Below are 12,213 nucleotides of genomic sequence, written 5' to 3' on the forward strand. Positions count from 1 at the left end.
CTAAACTGAAGTTATGTTTACCAGACTTGCATCTGTTTTAATTGCAGCTTATCATTTAGAAAATAGCCAACCTTGGTACAAGCATTCCAGTGGATGAAGAATCAATTGCATTCCTTAGGAAATTGTTTCAGTCATTTATTGCTAATACATGAAACTGAGATTTTCAGAGTCACCTTGAGAACTGAGCAGCCCAAGTCCTGAAGGCAGTTCATCTTTAAACTCTCCATATGGATTAATTTCTCCAGCATTTCGACAGACTCCCTCTGGAACATGTCTGAAACGGAAAATGTTATTAAGTCCTTGACGTCTTTTGATCACAAAGAGAACTTTAAAAATGGTTGGAGAATATGAATACTCAATGCATGTCCACTGTGTACACTTAGCCCCCTGCCCCTTTCTCCCCAAAGATCTGGCTATATACTAAACAATGACTGAATGGGTAAATAGATATTGCCTGTGGCCAGAGTCAATAGGTGTGCAAAACATTTCTCTGGTTAAGTTTCCATCTGCTCCTATGGGATGTGTATACTGAGAAATGCTCCCCTCTTACTTACACAGATCTGATACACGGAGTTTTGGCATCCTGTAGCCAATGCTCCGAGAGCGAGTGCTGGGCCATTGGGACATTGGAGCGCTTTCTTCCCTCATGCCAAACAAAAACCAGTCCTGGATAATATTTGCTAAATTGTTTTCGAAAACCATCATTTTTCCCCATCAGGCAACAAATTTTCCTGACAGGTAAATTAACGTTCCAGGAGTGTTCTACTGTGGCCAGTCTGCCCCTGAAATGTGCACAAAGTTCCTAATTAATCTCTTGCAGCGATTAGCTTTGAAAATACTGCACAGGGTTTGAAATCCGTAAACAGTAATTGATATAAATACACAAAAGAAACCCTACATTATTCGACAGTGAAGCTATTATGAAGAGCAGAAAGTTAGCCTGGAATAGAAACCATCCCTGATCTCCTGTCTGATTTTCTGATGTCTCTTCCTACTGGTATCAGTGATAGCGTGTGAAAAACAACCACAAAATATGTAGTTTCATCATACCAGAAAGACACGTAAGCAGGAGAAGGGAACTGGATTTCAAGAAAGCAAGCTGGATTTATGGAGGAAGATTAAAAAAGCTAATTATGTTTAACTTGGCCGACAGACAGCTAAAAAGGGGATATGATAACTGCCTACAAATATTTGAAAGATGCAAAATACACCAAGGAAAGAGGAAAACAGTTTGAGACGAAGTCTAGTAAGGGAAAATTTAGGCTGGGTAGAATGCTAACAATGAGACCTGTCAGACTGCAGGAAAGTTTCCCGAGGGAATTAGTCAACACCTCATTAAAAATACTTTGGACAACGCACGCCGAAGGGGATTGTGTGGAATAATCCTTAAGTGAGAGAGTCAAGGACCAGGAAGCTTCAGAGGACACATTCTACTCTAGTAGCAGTATTGTTGTCAGTAGGATATGATTGTAAAGGTTTTCCCAACAATGTTTTTGAAGCAGGAGGTGTTTATTTCCACCCTGACAAACAGGAGGTGGAGGGAAGCTCTTTCTGAGGGAATTTACGCTTTCCATGGAAAATCTGAAACAGGAAGGGAAAGTCACCGTATTTGGACCTGGAGCTGTGCAACACACCAAAATGGTGTCACACCGGCCTTCCTCTTCCCCAGGGAAGTTTTGGTGTGGGCTGAAGTGCCAGGGAACCGAAGACAGTCTGCGGTTTGGATCATGTGTGAAGCTTCTGTTCAATGTGAGCTCTGTGGTAGACTTGACTTACACTTGAGCAGCTATCCTGTGTCAAAAGCCAACCTGCCTTGCGTCTGTGGGGTTTTCAACCTGAACCAGCTAATGTGATTTTGCCAGCCCAGCTCCAGAGCACATCATTTTTTGCAGTCTAGACCTACCTTCACTATTAGGAGGTGCAGTTTCTCTGCCAGAAATACCAGCCTATATTTTTTCCTGGGTCTGGCTCCTCTGCATGATCTACCACAACTGACACTTAGCATAGCTGAAGCAGAGCAACTGTGAATCTACTTAGAGTCAGTCGTACAAAAGTCAGTGGAAACAGCTGATCCCTTAAAATGAGAAGGGAACCAGTGTTTCACTGCACATTTATGCCGATGTAACTCTTTTGCCTCATACTAGGATAAACTGAAGCTAGGCAGCAGTGAATCAGACCTAATATATTTAGTACTTGTATATTAAATTTATGAGGCACTCAGTGACATTTGCCTTATGTATAATGGTAGCATTCCCAGCAGGATGATCTAATCATTCATGAGGAATTACGGTACAACGTTGGAGTTTATTTAATGCTTAATGTTCACAACAACCTCCAGCATTGATTTTAATCTGGTTACTGCACACATTGTGAAACAGATCTCTGCAGAGCAGCCCCAGCAGCAGAAGAAATCAACCACATCCCGTGCAGCATGGCATATATCAGCAATACAAGGTTGCACTGTTTTTCTGACAAGCAGAGGAAGCGGAGTTGATTCACACGCCAGAACGATTCCTCTCACCAAGACACTTAGGAATGCATCAAAGGAAACCGGGCTTTCTCTTCAGGCTTCCTTTGAGCAATGGGCTTACTGTAAGTCTGAGACTGAAAGAATAGCATTTTCAAAAAATGGTGCCCTTGACAAAAGGAGCAGGAAAACCTGTGGAAATTTGGATCCAGCGGAATGGATATGTGAGAAGCGCACGCCGAGGTGTTGATTTTGCAGCACGCACTTGGAGTGGCACATTTTTCTGCTTCTAACATTGTATTCCCTCCAGAAGGGAGACTCGGGCCAAAAACAGTTCTCCATCTCCAGGCAACACACTGTCCTTTAAAAAGAACCCAGAATGGGAAAAAATGGAAGATAGAGGAGGTTCTTCCAAGTTGGTTACTCAAATGGTAAGGAAAAGGTTTCACATCAGTGAATGAGCTTTTCGTAACCAAAATCCCCTTCTGGGGTCCCTGCAGTTTGGAGCTGGAACATGCTTGGTTCGTGTTGCCTTTGAGCCATTTTAACAGCAAATATTTCCTGAGCAGGAAGGGCAAATTGTCCTGCTGGTGGAATTTAGTCACAAGGTTTTAGGGAAATAACGTTAATATTCACAGCGGCTGCGTCAGTGCCACAGAGAAGAAGCAGCTTTGGGAGGATGACTGGTTTGTGTCCTGTCCAGCCTTCACCCAAGGCTGGCGAGCTCATTTTGCTGGTTTTCCCCTGGAGACATCGCTGATTTATGCCCTCAATGATTTCTTGAGCGACTTGCTTAAAAGAAGTATTTACATGCATCTGTTTGTGTGATTGATCCTTCTTGTGACTTGTTGCCCAGCAGCCGCTTAAATATTACATTAAAAAAACCAGCATAGAAATTTTCTTCATGGTGAGTTAAAGTTACATCAAGGAGGTTCTCACATTTAACAGTCCTCCTGTGACCACATGTGACAACGTGGTGAGGAGCAGGACCCATCCAACTTGTTTGCCTTGGGCTGTCAGAGAAACAGATGACCGTATACTTTCCTAAAGAAGCTTATAACATCATTTCAGATGTCACGGGGCAATAGCCAAGGTGCGTGTACTCTCCAAATGAAAACACATCGCCTGTGTCTGGGCACTACCGACACAGATACTGCTTTCTGGCTAGGAGGAGAAGCAACCGCACCGCGTCTCCCACAGCTGTGGAAACAGCTGGCAGAGCGTAACAGCCTCATAGGGCTCCTCAGCTGCCCCACATTTGCAGAACAGTCTCCCCACTGCCCCTCCCATGCTGCTTTGCTCAGTGAAAAAACCCTCAACCTGCCATTTGTAGGCAGGCCTCTCTGTGTACCCTGACCAAGGATGCCTCGAGGCAGGGACACGAGCTCTTGGCCTGGCCTGGGGTGGTAAGTGCCCACCATGAGCAAGAATCCCAATTGCAGCTGTGTTCTGGGCTGCACCGTGGGGAAATCGGGTCATCCAAGGGTGAGACAGGCAGGGGGGTGATGTTAGTCAAAGCAAGAAGCTCAAGAAATCAGAGAAGGTCAAGTTGTAACTCTGGGATAACTCTGATCAAGTTCATGATACAGGATGTTATTTGGTACCCTTGGGCTTCTCCCTCAGTAAGGCTTGGAGGGCTTGATCTCACCAGTGGCAGCGGCTGGTGGGCTGGTGGGAGGGACACCCCTGCAAGCCTTGCAGCTAGTGCTAATTGTCAGTCACTCTGCAGGCACTTTGCATGGCTCCTGCGACTGCAAGCCAGCGCCGGTATGTGCAAACTGCTGAGGAACAGCACTACAGCACTATTATTGGGTAACATGTCTGGTTACTTTATAGACCCAGTTAACAAGGTTGGGGGGGAGAATTCCTACATTGTGCAAAAGAGTCTTTTCTGCCCCCACCCTGTCGTTTGGACCTTTGCCACTGTTTAAATTTAAGCAGATTTGCTATCCCAACATCTGCAGTTTGATTATTTGACTATTGCCTGGCTCTGGCTCAAACCACAGCAGAATACACTAGTCTGTGATTTACAGCCTGGGCTGTGATTATAATAGTTTTATTTTAGTTGGACCCCTATTTACAAGCTCATTTGTATTAGTGCACAGTGTTATAATAACAATGGTAGAATTATTAAGTCTCGCAGAAACAATCGCACATAGTAAATGGCTGCAGCTCACAGAGTGCTGCTTAAGTGCTCTAGCAGCCCGGCGATGTCTGTAACACAGGGGTTTCCATTTTAATAGCGAGGTGGTGGTGGGGAGCGAGAAGAGGGGGAAAGAGCCGGGGAGAAACGTGGTTGTTATTCATTCTTTCCTAAGTAAATAGAAAGGACGTGTGTTTCCTGGATTAGCAACTGAAAACAAATGCTGAGAGGGGAAAGCACTGGTGTTTCCCTCACCAAGGTTAAATAAGGTACTCTGCTGCAGCGCTGGTGGCTGCTGGCTGCTTGGGGCTGCGCCACGCGCCATGCAAAACGCCATGGCTGGTGTGCTGAGGGGTACATGGAAGTGCCTGGGGCACACAGGCCTTGCCAAGGAGTTCAGTGGCTGAGTGCCTCCCAACAGGTTCTGCCTCGGGCTGGTGTGAGCCATCATTACGGTGTCCTGAAAGGCTGAGCCACTGCTCCACAGGCATTTCTGGGGTTTGCCTCCGGACCCGTGTCTCATGAAAACCCTCCTTTTGCCAACAGCAGAAAGAGCGCTCAGGGCTTTACCTAGCACACCAGGGATGCTGATCAGCAGGACCCCACAGCGAGCCCTTGGCTGCATATGGCTGCAGTAGGTAGCTCCCGCTGGAGACTTGTGGGTGTGCAGCATTTCTGCACATTAGATCCTTTGAGTGACTTACTTATTACTTAGAAATCCTCCTCACCTCCTGCCATCATTTTCATGAAAACAGTAATTCTATATCTTCAGGATGCAGAAAGCTCTGTATTTGTTTCCTCTCATCACCCCATTTTACTGCTATGTAACAAATACACACAAGTAAAGTCAGACTCTGGTGTGAGCAAAACTATGAAAGCCCAATACACACATACCTAGTAAGGAATATGAATAAGAGAGTGAAGCTAAACTTACTTCAATTTTATATTGTCAAGATTCCTCTGAACAAATACGACTTAATTAAGACTCCAGGAACTGTGGCCGTAATATTGCAGGGATATTTGCTAGTTAATGTAATAACTTGGCTAACTTACATCATGTATTAGCGTAATAACTGGAGAACTTTACCTGTTTCGGAGACTCCATAATCAAGTAGAAAAATCCAAGGAATAGGGGGACCAAGAGATATTATCATTCTTTGGGAAGAATGTAAGACAGCGAAACAGCCCTGGAAACTCACAGGGCTTAATTCCTTTCCCCTGTGGGACTCCCTCAGCCATCACCCAGGGCTGCACATGAAGAACAGATGAACTGAGTCATCTTCTCTCCTTTGTCTATGGAAGGAACACAGGGCAAAGAAACGCTTCATATGCATGTTTCAGATAAGTTACTCAAGATGCCTGAGATTAAAACAGTTTAAGATATCCTAGCTGGGATGACTGGTATACATATGAGTGTCCTTGATGCCTGTCCTGTGCTTAGCTACCCATCCTCTTACAGATGTCCAGGATTCCTGACCAGCTCTGTTCAAGGATAAAACCCTTCAAAGCTAAGAGAAAAAGTAGTGTTTCTCTTCCTCTGGCTGACCTCTGTCTGTGTACCCCTGTGTTTAAAAGCTGCTGGTTTCCTGGGTGTTTTGGTCTTTTCCAGAAGAACCTTCTGACAAGAATTCTGTATAGTGAGAGTTTTCAGGGCTTTCTGCAGTCCCTTTGTCCTAATTGATTCCCCAGTGCATTAGCATCACCAAAGCTAGATTAATCTTCTGTCCATTTTACTGCTGAGATCAATGTCTCTGTCAACATAGTTTATTGAATGCGTTACAGTTTTACCACTTGCCTTTACCTCCTCTAGGATGGCTTTTCTCTTAAGTATGTCCTGAGAAAGGATCCCTCTTTAAAACTCTCTCTGGCCACTCTGTGGGGTGGAATTGCTCTCTTGTGGGGAATGACCCAGTGTCAAAATCCCTCCCACTTCATCACAGTAGCTAGATATCCCAGCAGCTGGCATGTTATCCTACAGGTTTAGGAATTAATATATACCTTTTTGCCAGGGAAAAATTAGGATGGACTTGTCTGCTAAAGGGAGGGACTAATAGGAGATACTTTCACACTTGGGCTGTGCAGCCTGGGCTTGTCCCATGGCTGTAACACAACAGTTCTGCAGTACAAATCTTGTTTTCTGATGGAGCCAGACATCTTCCTTGTATTTTTAGGTGACATTGAAAAATCAGACGGAGAAGTAATTCCTGTTTAATTACCCAGCCTTATAAAAAAGACTGAAAAGAAGAGGACTTTCAGGTGGTCTTGCCTGAGCTCATCTATTTCGTGCCACAATAGTCTGGGGAAAACAATCTCTGCTTGCTTATATGGATGGCACGCACAGCAAAGGGTCATTCAGCACTGAGTCTGCTTCTGCTGAAGCGGGCAGCAAACTGCCACTGACTCAGGTGGCAGGTGGGCATGATCTCTTTCGGATTGGTTTCGCACTCTTTTCTCTTTGCTTGTCAGGTCCTGTAAACTTTCTGTGCATCGGCTGCTTCCACCAACTTCAGGGATATATTTGAGTGGATAAAGATTATTTGCTCCTGTGTGGCTTGCAAGATTAGAGCCAAAGAAGAGCAAATCTTGCCTAAGAGGGCTGAACCAGATCTTACTTTACTCATCTGCTCCTGCCACATGCAATGAATCTGACTCGTAACCCTGCTTCTGGCTTCAGTGTTATGCTAAACCCTTTGCAGCACAGCACTTCCCAAAAGAGCTGGGAACCCCTCCATATGCAGGGAAAATCAAACAAACAGATTGGAGAATTTAATTGCAGAGCTCCCACACGCAGCTCTGCATTCAAAATGAGTATAAACAAATAGATGTGACAAGCTGGGCTTCTGAGAAAAGAAGATAGCAAATGCAAACCAGAAAAAATCAGTTTGCATTTATGATGTTCTAATCAATTATACCTTCATTAAACAAAACACTTAAGTAGATGCTATGCTTCACTGAAGTTGAAGGGACTTAAGTATATGCTTAAAATTCTGTAAGTGCTTAAAAGTATTGCCAAACAAGGATGCAAGTCCTCAAAGTGTTTGAGCTGAGTGTATACTTAAGTGTTTTGCTGAATCAGACCCATGGTGTCACAGAGCCTCAAACGGAGCTCAAGAGCTTCAGCTGAGATGAGGGATAAAGCCAAACAGCACAACAGGAAACTCTCAGGATTTTCCAGAGTCTAGTGCATAATTAGATTAAATGCGCAATCCTGTTTTGGGATTATGAACGCATTTGGGGTTTTTTAACTCATTAAAAAGAGAAAGAGCCTTCCTTTGCAGACGTACACAAAATCTATCAGGTAGCTTTTCCTACGCTTGCACTTTCCTAGTATTTGGCATTTTGAAATTAAAGAAAAGTCAGTGGCATTGCAGTTTAGTCCTGAGTAACAAAAAGTGCCCAACTCATGAGGGCAAATCCTTCTCCCGTATTCATGCAGATAGTGTTAAATTCCTTCTCAAGTTTCCCTTGGGCAACTAAATGGATTATAATGGTATTGCAAGCACAACGTAACACTGACCATAACAATTAGAGCTAAGCTGTGCTAACCGTATATTTCAGCAAACTATTCTTCTCGATTACCTGCCTTGTGGCACATAAGCACATTTATTTTAATGTACAGCTCACATATTTGAAATACGCTACTCCTACCTCTGATCAGTCTTAGCCACATCCATTGCCTGAAGAAACGCACAAAGCAGAGCAGATTGAATAGCTTATTCCCACTGCTTCACATCTTCATTCCTCTTAAAATTCTATCCTATCACCCAGCCCCTGCCTGATCATGCCCTCCAGCCCTGCTAAATTTCAAGGAGGTGATAACTGCTTTGAAATTGATGGAAAAAGCCATAAAGAAGACTAAAGACACAAAAAGCATGTTACCTTCTCGCTAACTTTGTCTGTAGCTGGTAGGTGATTCCTTTCAACTGTTTGAATCTATTCAGTCATCCCAGCATAGGTCCTGAAATTGTACAGTCTGTCAAGCAGAATGTCATTGTTTGTAACAAAGACATTGCACCTCTAAGGAGAACTAGACTATCTATCTCTTGCTATTATCTACACTAATCTTACCCTTGATGCATCCTGTTTGCTGATGATCTGAACCTCCACACTCCTGGGCCAGGGTCCCTAAGGCAGGAGTGACTGCCAGCCCTCATTAGCTGGGCTCAGATAGCCCCAGATATGGGTGACCTGCCAGGAGCTGAGGTTCAGTGTCCCAGGCTGATTCCTTGCAAGAGACATTGGAGTGTCTCTGCACCATGCTCCTCTTGTAGCAGCCTTTCCCTTTTCTGGGATACCTGAGCAGTCCCCCATCATCTTCCTGCCTCCTGTGAGCACAAAGGCAAGAGCTGGCTGCAGAGCAGCATCCACCCCAGGATCTCTAAATGTGCTCTGATGCCTGGAGTTGGTTTCACAGGCCAGATCTGGCTGAAGAGTGCTGCAGCAAAAATGAAAAGAGCTCTGAATTGTGAATGTAGTTTCACTTCCAAGATGTCATTGGCCTCCTTTGCCTTTCACACACTCTGTATATGTGACTTTAAAGTGGGTTGGCAGTGGAGCTTAGAAGTTACAAAGATATGCTAAGGGCTTAATTCCTTGTGGGCCTTTGTTCCTCTGCTGCGGCTCCATCAAGGTGTCAGAACAGGTCCATGTGATGCGGCCCAAACTCCAGGTGAGGGTCACCACTTCACCCAGCATGGCCATGAGGTGAGCTGTGCCAGTGGTCCTCCCTGGGGGCTACAAGCAGCTGCTCTGCCCCAGCTCCAATGTCCTTGCCTCACCCTACACATACTTGTGTAGATGCCCCATGTTACAGATGGCCCCAAAAGGAGGTGTGGAGGCAGGCACAGCACAGCGCTTGCAGGCTGCTCATTGCTGCTCCAAAGGGGACAAAACCTGGGCATCGACTTTTCCCACATACCTCTTTAAAGCATGATCTGACAATAATTGCTTTAAAAAAATACCGTCATATCTCAATGGATACTATCTTGCCACATCAGCTTTAAAATCTAGTGAATGCAGGAACAGTCAAGATCTAGACCTCCTGCGAGTGGCAGAGTCCTCAGTAATAAGGAAATTAGCAGCTGGAAGATAAAGATGCCAAGGAAAAATGAAACAAACAGGCCTTCAAAAAGCACTTGGGAAGATATAATTGAGAATGCTCAATTAAATATGGATATTGTTTAAAAAGTATGGGTGGAGGCAGCAAAAGGCAAAGAACAGCTGTGCCTGTTGAATCCCATCTTTTTTTGAGCAACAGCACAAAGCCCCACACATGTGGGATCTTTCCTTATTATTTTACCCCCTACCTCATATATACTTATCTTTGTTTATAGCATCTCTGTTAACAGCATCTCAGGTTGTAACCTTCACTCATTATACTGGAAATGCTGGCACACCATTTTGTTTGCATGCAAGCTAGCTAGGTGAATTTCATAGCTGTGCTGTAATGTTGCCATGAAGATTAGCAGATGTTTAGCTGATTTCCATTTGCACTCCTTGGTGGACAATCAACAATGTCTGATAACTTCTCTCGCTTGCTATGGGGTGGCCCAGAAATCTAAGTGGGGGGTCTGGCCGGGGAATCATACACTACTGGATCAGCAGAATACCTCCATCAGCCTTTGCATGGGCTTGATAATGGTAAATAGCTCAGTAATTTGGGCATTGCTTGGAGCTGCCCTAGGTCTGTTGCCAAACCTTTCTGGGTTGTTTTGTTTTTGCAGTAAGTCCTCTTCTGGGACTTCTCACCGGACAGCAGGCACCTTTCTTTTCTTCAGGAACTGGAAGCACGCAGTACAGATGGCTGAGAAACATTTCTCCCCTAGTGAGTATTTTCACTAAAATGGAAACATCTTTATTATAACTGAATTTCCCATACAATCTCGGTGAGAAACCTCTTGCTTTTCAGAGGAAAACAAACAAGCAAGCAAATCCTCAACCCACTCTTGTGCTCGGCAAGTTCCCCAGCTAGGGATCCAGCCAGGCTGCAAAAATTGTGTTGTGTGATGCCATGGAAATGTAAGAAACACAACAAAGTGCTCTCATCCCTCAGTCAAGCTATCTTCCCACTCTTTTCCACCCAATTTTTACTGATATCTGCCTAGTGACTACAGGGGAGCTTCTCCCTGAGGGAGTCCTAGACTGTGTGATGCAGACAGAGTCTGTGTCACCCAAACAACGGCCCTGTTTGCACTAGAGCACTTCAGCTCAGCTCTGAATTGATCAGGATGCATCCAACTGTATACCAGTTGACTCAATCCAATATCAAAGCTGACTCATGCCAAACCAGTGCAGCTTGATCTAAAATTGCTCAAGAAGCATGGCTACTTGAAAGGGTGTTAACTTCACTGATTGCAAGGGAGTTACTCTTGTTTTGTGCCACTATAAACAAGAGCAGAGCTAAGCCGTGAGTCATCACCCGTCTCTCTTTTGCTGCTACTATTTTCAGAGCAGATCTGCTGGCTTTGCTGCTGGCTGAGCTTGCAGTGATGCTTTTTGGAGTTTCTTGCTAGTTAAACAGGGGTGGACTTTGTTCTCTGTGGGAGAGCAGGGAGAATTGGGATGTTATGAGCCAGGAAAGGCTGAAACCCAAAGGCTCACGCAGTATTTTTAGTAATATTATAAAACACAGGTGTCCCAAAGCTTAGGTTTTGTCTCAGCTGGTAGCAAGCATTTGAGAGCAGTCATTCTGTGGCCAACTGGGTTCTGCAAAAAAGTGCTTGTTCTGTGTGGTTAAAAAACAGGTTCCAGGGAAAGAAGTTGATGGTATTACATGGACCTGGACAAAGATGCCTGAGGTGAATAGTTATTTGAACCCCTTAAGTATCTCTACATTGCCGTATAATCAAGAGGTATTTTTAATAGAGGCAGCTATTTTAAAACTCATTCTCCTGACACAGGCATGCATGAGACAGGCAACGTAGCAATCCATCAGCTGAGAAACATACGAAAAAGGGTGGTTTTCTTCAAAAAGAAAATGGCTAAAGAAAGCCTGTGGCTTTCAGAGCAGGAATACTTTATTATTATTATTAAAGAATACAGTCCATGAAATGTTTTTAGTCTGACATTTAGCATTTGAACCATCCCATGTGGTCCAGCATTGTAGCTATTAAAATCACTTGTTTGCACCCACTAGTCAGCAAGTAATTCCATGGCTATGGTGCTGTGTTCATATAGAATCATAGAATCATAGAATAGTTAGGGTTGGAAAGGACCTTAGGATCATCCAGTTCCAACCCCCCTGCCATGGGCAGGGACACCTCACACTAAACCATCCCACCCAGGGCTTTATCCAACCTGGCCTTGAACACCGCCAGGGATGGAGCATTCACAACTTCCCCGGGCAGCCCATTCCAGTGTCTCACCACCCTAACAGGAAAGAACTTCCTCCTTATATCCAGTCTAAACTTCCCCTGTTTAAGTTTTAACCCATTACCCCTTGTCCTGTCGTTACAATCCCTACTGAAGAGTCCCTCCCCAGCATCCCTATAGGCCCCCTTCAGATACTGGAAGGCTGCTATTAGGTCTCCACGCAGCCTTCTCTTCTCCAGGCTGAACAGCCCCAACTTCCTCAGCCTATCTCCATACGGAAGGTGCTCCAGTC

This window comes from Lathamus discolor, chromosome 1, assembly GCF_037157495.1.
Source record: "Lathamus discolor isolate bLatDis1 chromosome 1, bLatDis1.hap1, whole genome shotgun sequence".
NCBI classification, from domain to species: Eukaryota; Metazoa; Chordata; class Aves; order Psittaciformes; family Psittacidae; genus Lathamus; species Lathamus discolor.